Source organism: Nelumbo lutea, chromosome 1 (genome assembly GCF_056320005.1).
Source record: "Nelumbo lutea isolate HS-2025 chromosome 1, American lotus-T2T, whole genome shotgun sequence".
NCBI classification, from domain to species: Eukaryota; Viridiplantae; Streptophyta; class Magnoliopsida; order Proteales; family Nelumbonaceae; genus Nelumbo; species Nelumbo lutea.
The window spans coordinates 150,796,273-150,806,224 of NC_142684.1; positions in this window are offsets into that span (position 1 = coordinate 150,796,273).

Here is a 9,952-nt window from a genome sequence, read left to right on the forward strand (position 1 = left end):
TATAATGCCCGAGTCAAGAAGCGGCACTTCCATGTAGGGGACCTGGTCCTCCAGAAAGTTATGGTACCTGAGCCCGGCATAGGTAAGCTCGGACCAAACTGGGAAGGTCCCTATCGAGTAAAGCGGATACTTGGGAAAGGTACGTATGAGATCGAAACCCTAGAAGGAGAGCGAGTACCTCGGGCATGGAACATCAGCAATCTAAGGCGATACTACCTCTGATTACGAACTGGAAAGGCATCAGCCCCAAAAACATGTAAGCAAGCTTTAACTTTCAGATTGTGTTTTCTAGCTCACAGCCTACCATGAGAGTACTAACTTAGCCATCAGAGTGATGTCACTAGGTTGGCCACCCTAGGTCCTCTGATATTTAGTTCCTTACAGGTCCCTAAGGAGCAACAAAATTCAAGAGCGGACTACGGGTCCCTCCCAAAGCCTAAGGGCCATAAGAAGACCCCAGTTGCCACTTCGACATGGGTGAGATTCAAGAGCGAACTACAGGTTCCTCCCAAAGCCTAAGGGCCATAAGAAGACCCCTTGTTGCCACTACGGCATGGGTGAAGTCCAGGAACAGACTACGGGTCCCTCCCAAAGCCTAAGGGCCACAAAACACCGAACTGACGAAAACCTAGGTGTTGCATAAAACCTGGTTACCACACTGGCATAAGTAAGCTATTTCTAACACCTAAGGAAAAGACAGCTCGGGTATAAACCCTACGGTGTCCATTCCACCCCTGTTACCCTTACTCGTTACCAAGCTCGATAACTCAACAGTTCGTGGTAACTTGCGCAGTCCGGAGCAACATAATTTATACTTTCGGTTATCCTTACTCATTGCCGGCTCGGTAGTTCGACAATTCAGGTAACCTATACATTAAATTGCCCAGCTCGGAGCTTACTCACACTTAGAATTTTCCACTTAGGAGTACTCAAAAAACTATATATTTCATTAGAAGAAAATGTTTGGATACATGAATTTTACTAAAACCCGAGCTCAACGACCCGGGAGAGTACACCCGCAGTTCAAAAAAGAAAAAGAAAGAGCAAGAAGCCATCGTGCAGAAGGGTCCACCACCTCAACCTCGGTGTCACTCTCCTCCCCTGAGGAATCGGGCTCCTCATCCGCAGCCTTGGACACCTCGGGGTCCAAGCCCGTCATCGTGATGCTACCAATATCGAGATCGGGGAACTTCTAATGGACTAGATACCGACACAGCTTGAACCCAGAGCGGTAAGAGCCTGAGTCGTATTCAACCAGTAGGGCCTCGAACTCCAGGGACTCCTTGAAGCTCTCAACAACCTTGTTCCTTTCTTCCGCGATGGAGGCCTCGAGGTTCACGATCTCTCGCTCAAGCCGCGCCTTCTCCTCGGTCAGCGAGGAGATCTGCCCTTCCTGGGTCAAGATCAGCTCCTTCTAGGCCTCAATCCCCTTCTTGGCCCTAAGTACCTCACCCCGAGCCAGGTCCATGTTGCGGTGGAGCTTCTACGCCTTCTTTTTGGCGTCACGAGCTTCCTTTGTACGAATCGCCGCTTGGCAGGCCAACGCATGACCAACGGAGTTAGCCTGCCAAAAGAAAACTGAGATCAATAGTTCTAAAAAAAAGGAGGGGGAGAGAAGTAAAAGGCAGAATGCTTACCACCATACTGTGGTTGGCGACCAGTCCTAAAAGTCGGCCTGTAGACATCTCTGCCCACTTCACAACTTCATCTTGAAAGATGGCACCATGACTCTTATGCATGGCTTTAATGTGGTCCATAATGCTATCTCTCACAGGCAGAAGATAACCCATTGATTCAGTCCCCACCTCCACGAGTACGGGCGAACTCCCCGGCTCTCGAGAATGAACCCCCTCACGCTGGACCTCATTTGAAACCTCTTCTTGGGGAGGTGCAGTGGAGACCGGCTCCATAGCTAAGACTTTAGGTGAAAGATTGGCCTCTTGGCGCGGTCTCTTCGCAACCTTCTTCTTCCCCTTCTGGGAGCTCCTCAAAAGGCTCTTTGCATTGACCAACATGGTAGATGCAAAAAACAAAAGGTAAGATTAGCCATGAACTAATCAGAATCTTAAAAAGGTAAAAGGCCAAGGCAACCTACCAGGACTCAAGCCAGCCTGCATGAGCTTGTCTTCAACAAGATAGTCCATGCAGAAGAAGTCGAGCTCCGCCCAAGACTTAAGTGTCTCCCTTGTCTTCAGGCCCAGTCTAACACTAGGAACCTAAGTTGCCAGCCTCCAATGGGTTGGGAAAGTCCACCCCTCAAGGTTACGGACCACAAAATAGTCTCGCTTCCAGGCCAAGATCTTGTTGGAGAGTTCATGCAATAGCTTATAGCCCGAGTGAGGAAACAAGTAGTAGGCTTTCCTATGCTCGGGAAGAGCACAGGAAAAGTTCTTTTTAATCGACAAAATTGTGGAAAAAATATCATGGTCAAGTGGAAGACAGTACTTGTAAAAGAGCGAAATGGTCCCCACTACGTTGCGGATGGAGTTTGGGTGTAACTGGTTTATGGTAATGTCAAAAGACTTAAGGACCTCTACGATTAGAAGGTGCAAAGGGAGGCAAAGGCCAGCCACGAGCTGCTCTTCGAAAATCATGATCTCGTTATGATCATGTTCCCAAGGGAAGTTACCCAAGGGGAGACTGTAGGAGAACTCTCTCGGAAGGTTGTACCGGAGAACTAAGGCCTGAAGTCGGTCCAAAGTCATTGTCAAAGGGCCAAATTTGTCTGGCACCCGACCTTGCGAGAAGTGGATGCCTAACTACCTGAGGCCTCTCGAGCCTCCCGGGGTGCCTGTACCTCGGGAAGGCCACAGACTACCTCTAGACCCAACGTAGCCCCTTCTCGGCTACTGGCCTAGGCCGAGGTACCCGCCTCGGCCTCATCAAGAAAACTATCGAAACTAGAAGAAATCATGAAGCTAAACCAAACAGAAAAGGAAAAGCGAAGGGAGACTCACCAAAGAGAGAGGACCAGACTAGAAGAAAATGGCGAACTAGAAAGCCCGAGCCAAAGGAACTAAGCGCGACCTCAGAGTCAAGGACTAGTAAACTTGTGGCGAAGGAAATGAGTCTCGGGTCCCCCTATTTATAGCCACTGTGTTGAAGAAGTAACAGTTGGGATGAAAGCCATCCGACGGCTCCTAAGAAAATCAGTTGCATGACCCTCGAGATCGAAATTGGTTTAGCGCATTTTTTGTCATCTGCAGAACCTATAGATCGCTTAACATCCACCGTGAACCGCACGCTATCCATCTGACAGAGCACCTAGACTTCGAGCCAAATCCACTTGGCATATCGTGAACTCCCCGAACGAGGTCAAGACCCCTAGCTCAAGGAGTGGGGAGCAATTGATGAAGGAGAATTTGGCCCAACCTCCTGACGGAGGGACACGTGGGCATGAATCCGCGTAAGCAACAACTCAACATGGTCAGATTGACACGTGGACATGACTCAACCCGAGTGATAGCTCAACACGAACCATCTCGCTACAAAGTGAGCTCGGGTAAGCTAGTACCCCGAACTAAAGCCATTTCGAGCTAAGGTTGTCTCGGAATCAGATCGCGACAAGGAACACCAAGTTTGTTATAAATCATGCCCGGACCGATGAATCACCTCGGTCCAAGGGCACTTCAGCATTCGTGTCAAGGCATACCTAAGGGATGCAAGCTCGAGGAGCTCGCCACCAGTCAGCCCGCCATCAAACAGCTCGATATCCTACAGGCAACTTGCCTACTGTTCAGACCTCCGAATGGCAACCTCAAGGAGCACACCACAGTACTCTGTATCTTAAAGGGTCATACCTCGTAATAGTCACATTAGTTCACCAACTCCTCGATTCTGATGGGAAGGGACAGTATTACTGTTTGGCGGCGTGTGACAGTGTTACCGTTTGACACCATTGGACAACGTTTCATCCACCTAACACACAAGGAAGTCCCGTCACAGCTGGGATCCAGTAGCTGTTCCGCCAGCCTGCATGGACCCCTGTATATAAAGACTCCCCCCCCCCAGGGGGCGAGGTATGTTATATTCTTATTGTTGTATGTGTAATCTCTAACTCTCTAGCTCTCTCACTGCTATCATCATCAATCTCTCTCCACTACTACTGTGCCCTAACATAGCCATCGGAATATCCTCGTCAAATAAGCCACCCCGGAATCTTTGACTCATCTATTTCAGGAAACCCAATTTTCACCGTTGCTGACAACCAGATCGTATCCAGTAGGAACAGCCGAATTACGCCACATCACTGTGGAATTCTGGTTGGGAGTTTGGAAGCTTGGAGTTTACATGTGAAGGTGCAGAGTGTGTGAGGTAAGGTAAAAACTAGATGTTCGCTTTTTCAGTTTTCTTAACTTAAAACGGTTAAAAAGAAATCATACTCATCAGGATCAGGGTGTAGCTTTGTTTTTAAATAATTAATTAAGTAGTTTTCACTTTTCAGTTGGCTTTTCCCTTCCGGTTAGGGCCGGGGCAGCATTTCTTTATCGATTCCGGCCTAGAGGCTTTGATTTGGACAGTTACGTTCACATCAGTTGAACAGAAGTTGACCGATTAACCCGAACGAATTGAACAGTACAACCCCGTCCATTTGGCACCTCTACACTAACCTTACCTGGCGGAGCTGCAGAGGGGGGCCGGGAGAGTTACTTGAAAGTTATACGCTTCAAATGGCTTGCCTTTATTATATTCTTGATCAGATAAAAGCTGAGGCCTGAGGGCACATCCATATATCAGAGATGAGATGAAGGAAGATTAATTCATGAATCATGACAGCAGTAAAATATTGTTCAGTACTTGTATGATCCGTCCCATTCTATATATTGCAAATGGCTAATGGCCTAATGCCAAGATAATCAGTTGCTCGTTCGAGTGCACCACGCTACGTACGTAACGCTGCAAGCAACGAAGAAAGTTGCAGTCTCTCTCTCTCCCAGCTCCAGTTCGATAATAATTGGACCAAGAGATGCAGACGGTTGATGTAACCAGGCGTTGAATACTTGAATTGAAGAAATGAGAACCACAGCACCAGAGACCCAGCCATTCTGATATTGCGTATCACTCCACCCAACTTCAAGGACCACCCACGTTAAATTTAATGGTCTCAGTCTCAGAGGAGGTGATGTTGCGTGACGTTTGGGCTTCATGATGACTCCACACACGGCCCCATTCACGGTCACGGGCGGCACAAACGGAGCATTACTTACAGTCTTCATCAGTTGGAGGCTTGGAGCTTTGAAGTTGCACCCACCACCCACCTTAACTTAAGGACTAAGCTTTCGAACACTATTAATGAGATGATGCAGCAGACCTTTCAGAGCTGCATTTATAACTGTTGCTATATATACTACATGGAAATTAGGGTTTGTTTTTTGGTTATTAATTTTGTGAGACAGGGATAATGAGAAAAAGTCAACAAAGTGGATGTTTGTGGGGATACCCATTTGTAGCCAAAGTGGATGAGCCTTGTTTTGGAATGCAGACTAAAAGCTAAAGATTGAATAGCTTAGCATGTAGCTTTCCGTGGTCAAAGTCTGTAGTAAGTAGTATAATGCACCTCTGCTTTCTCTCCTTTTTCTTTAAAATTTTAACTCTTTTGTCTCTGCATCTTCTGTAGACAATAATTGTGTGGAGTAATGAAATGTTTTGTTGGAGTTATGGTTCAATCAATTTTAAATTCAAGGTGAATACTGTCTTGGGAAACTATCTTAGGTTTTACAACTTCTTGACATTTTTACCAAGTCACCTCATCAGAAGTGGTGACTGGTGAGAGAGCATTGGTAAATGCTGGAAATTAAATATTGTTCCTCTTGCAAACCAATAATCATTTCTAGCTGGGTTGAACTGTCAAATCTGTGCTGGTACCAGACTACCAGCAGGTTGGGTCCGCGTGGGGATCTGCATAAAGTATTAGAGAGCTGGTTTGAATCAAAACTGGGCCTTGTAGACTGATCCGGCTAGATAACCTGAAATTAACATAAATAATTCCTATGGGTCCAGCTTGGTTCATTGTCAAGACCAGTTTTAGCCTATTCATCTCTTTCCTGACTGAATTTAGAAATCTATCAAGACTAAGGGTTGCAAGTTGAAAATAATTTTGTTTGTTTTTTAGGCCCTTTCAAATATAAAAAGTGAACGTAAATCATCGATTGTTTAGGAGAAAAGAGAAGAATTGGACATATAAAAGTACTCCAAATCTGCTACCCACAAAGCAGATCCGAGTAGTGGTATAACAAAGAAGTTCCTCCAAATTATGATTTTACTTGGTAAAGATATTTCAGTAGAGACTAGAGACTGCAAGAATGATACAGACAGGAGAGAATGAATTATGTTCTCTCGAATCCCTAGTAAATAGAATCTCATTGTCCATTCTGTCCCTGCCTTTGTTGAAAATTAAATGATAAATCAGACCATCTCTTTCAGAAAGAATCAAAATTATAAACTCTGTTTTATTTAATGCTGGCAGCTGGCTAGAAGTCGTGTATAAATGGAGATGCAACACCGGTCTCGGTCTACCACCACCACCCTCCCCAACCCCATCCCATTGCGCCGCTGCAGAAGGGTCATTCTCAACAGCAATGCCATACAAAGCTGACTGGCCCTTTACGGCCATTTGGGTTCTCATGCATATAGTACTGACAATGGTGGTAGTTGAAGTGGTTCAATTCTATGGTGTAGTAGGAAGACCCAAAAAGCCCCGATAAAATGTTATGGCGGTATCTCTTCTGAGCTTTTATTCGTTATATTTTTTTCTCTTTTATTTCACATCTTATCGAAGCCACTTGAGTTTTCTTGACCTTGCAAGTCCGAAAACTGTATCATCTGTGCAGTGGCCGCTCTCTACACCCTTCACCGAGTTTCGGAGTAAGATTCTTGTTTATGGTTCGTGGATGCATCCCTCTTCTTCCTATCCCTCCTGAGCTGGATCTTTCTCTCTCTCTCTCCATGAGTTGAGAAGAGAGTTTCTTATATGAAATCTAAGAAAATGCCTCTTACTCCTTTCCTTTCTTATCATCATTTCTAAACTGAAGACGACTAATATCAACATCAAATGTATAACGTCTTGTAAGTAAATTGTCGATTGTATTTGTATGTGAAATGAGAGGAAAAGCTCTAGAGATCGACCTTTTATATGTTACTCGTAGAAATATCCATCATCCCCTTATCTCTTTGTGAATTCCTATCGGTTCTAGTTTCCTTTTCTTTTTGGTTTATAGTTTGCTGGGCAATTACGCCATTACGTCTCGCTTCCCTCTGGTGTATGTGAAGATAAAACTGTCAAAACATTTTTTTATGAGCTTTGAAGATATTTAACAATTTAACCATACGTGGTCTCAGACACTGAAAAAAGATTGACAATTAATCATCCCGAGGTCGAACTAATCTACGTCTACAAGCACAATCTCATGGGATGCACATATATTGGATTTAGCCATTTAGGTCGCTTTTTGCAGATCTCCAACTAGGAAGGAAAATGACAGAGCAGACTTGGGATTTGACTTTAGCAAGTTGCAACCATCTAACCAAATTCAGCTCTCTCTTTCCTTGGGAACCATTGAGTTGTGGATTGCTCTATCTTGTCTACAACGTTGCGAATTAGAAAATGGACGAGAACTACGTCAACGGTTTCATCAATGATTCTAATTGAGCTTCAGCAGTAATCTTCGAATTTTCGGGGGTAAAAAACTACTACTCGTATACTTGTGTTCTCTGGTGGTTAATGAGACAGTGAGGGTGTCACAGACTCCCCCGACTTATTCTCTGCGAATTTCTTGGCTAGTTTGATAAATTCCTTCTCTTTCTTGTTCTTTTTTCCGTGTGGTTTGTAGGCATGAACCGTCTCAGTTTGGTTTGAAGGAAACGGTAGGGAAAGGAAACGAAAGGCAGGAAAACCTTTGCAAGTCTTGTATATAGGTTTTCATATTCTTCCCTTCGTTCCCTATTTTTTCCTTCAAACCAAACATAGCCTAAGTGTCAATAAGTCTCATTAGTAGAGGTATAAAGTGGGCCCCGTGGTGTGCGGGCCATCACAGGCCATGCTGCCCTCCCTGGTGAAAATTTTGGGGGTCGGCTCGACATGGCCCATGCTGTGCTACGGGCTTGGGCCGGGTTGGGCCACAAGGCGGGCCTTGGCCTGGCCCGAATTGGGCTACATTGATATTTTGACATTTTTTTTGTTTTTTTTTTTGAAATTTTTTATTTCTTTTTTAAGTAAAAGTGTAAAACTAAAATATTTAACTTTCCTTTGAGCTTTGTGCTTTGGAAACTATTTGAAAATTTAATAAATGAGAAATCTAACACATAAATGAAAAAAAATACTTAATCAAATAAGAATCAAGAATGATGGAATAACAAATTGGAAGAAAAATATGAATTTTATTTCATTTAAATTTGAATGATATAAATTACAAAACATACAATGGTTGGATACTTCATACTTGGATGAATGAAATATGAAAATGGAATAAATTAATAAAATAAAAAAATACAATATAGTTACAAATTGAAAATACAAAATTACATTAATAGCAAATAAATTAAATAAAATTAAAACAAAATTTACAATAACTTGAAAAAAAATAAAAAAATTAAAATCTATACAACTAGCTAACTAATGTTCATGAATCATGACTTTCATCATTTGCTTCAGGTGAAATATCCGGTGTATGTAGTAGCACCATGCCCTCCTTTGTCTTGTAAAGTTGTAATCTATCTTCTGCATTACTACATCTAGTCAATCCTTAAAGCAGATGCACATCTCTATACTTTCATCGTTCATGCAACTTTTCTTGTCGTCCAAATCCAACACCCTAGTACAGTGGTACCTGCACTAAAACAAGACTCCAATAGAACTGTAAACACTGGAAGGGTTAGTAGATCACATGTTGTGGCGGCGAAAAACTGGATAATTTTTTGAATGTTCACTCAATCAGGCTAAAATATCAAAATTATTCATTCCCTCACCTAAACAAGAAAATTTGCCTGTAAATAAATTAAGTTCAATAAATGAACTTGTTCTAGAAGTAGCAGATTCCTGCATTCTACTTATTAAATAAAAAAGTTTTTCTCTTCTACTTATTAAATAAAATTTGCTTGTAGAAGACCTTAAGATGTTAGATGCTTTAAAAGTTGTAGGATTATTTCCTACTATTTCAAATTATCAAATTCATATAAACTGTACATTTCAAATAATAAATTATTAATTTTTTATTTTTTATTTCCAATTTCAATATTCATATTTTCACAATATGTTTCAAGTAAAATATCAAAACCATCTTTCCTAATCTTAGGATATTGTAGCTAAGCAATAAAGGGGAGAAATGTTCTCCCAATATTTTTAAAATTTAATTTCCATTATTTCAACAATTCATTTAAATTGTGGGTTATTTCTTCTTCATTTTCATGTGTGAAAAAATGTCTACTCAAATAGCCAGTACCACCCTTACTATAATAGGTAAAGTTTTCTCTACATTTCTGGCAAATTTCTCTTTTTCCCCTTCCCCTCAACATCCTCTATTTTAAATATTTTTCAAATCAGGCTACTAAACTTGGGGAATTGGTTTTGGGAATAGTCGGTCATTTTTTTTTAATTCTAAAAAAATAATATTAATTTAATTCGACTTACCCGAATTGTCAGTTCAGAATCCCAAATTCCCAACTTGATTTCAACGGTTAAAGCCTTTCAATGTCAAGCCTTCCAAATTGCTAACTTGAGATACTAAAGCTGGTTGAGGCGTTGAGCAAGGCAACAAGCCTTCTTCTTGTTGAAACTTCAATAAAGTTGAGACTTGAGAATTGGAGAATTAGACAATCAGCCAATGAGAGTTACTCAAATTGCATAGAATGTATGAGAGAGAGAAAAGAGATTAAGACAATTGTTGAATTGGTGTGATGAGAATGGTGGAGGATATGGTTGTTTATAGGAAATGAAAATAATTCAATTGCCCAAAAT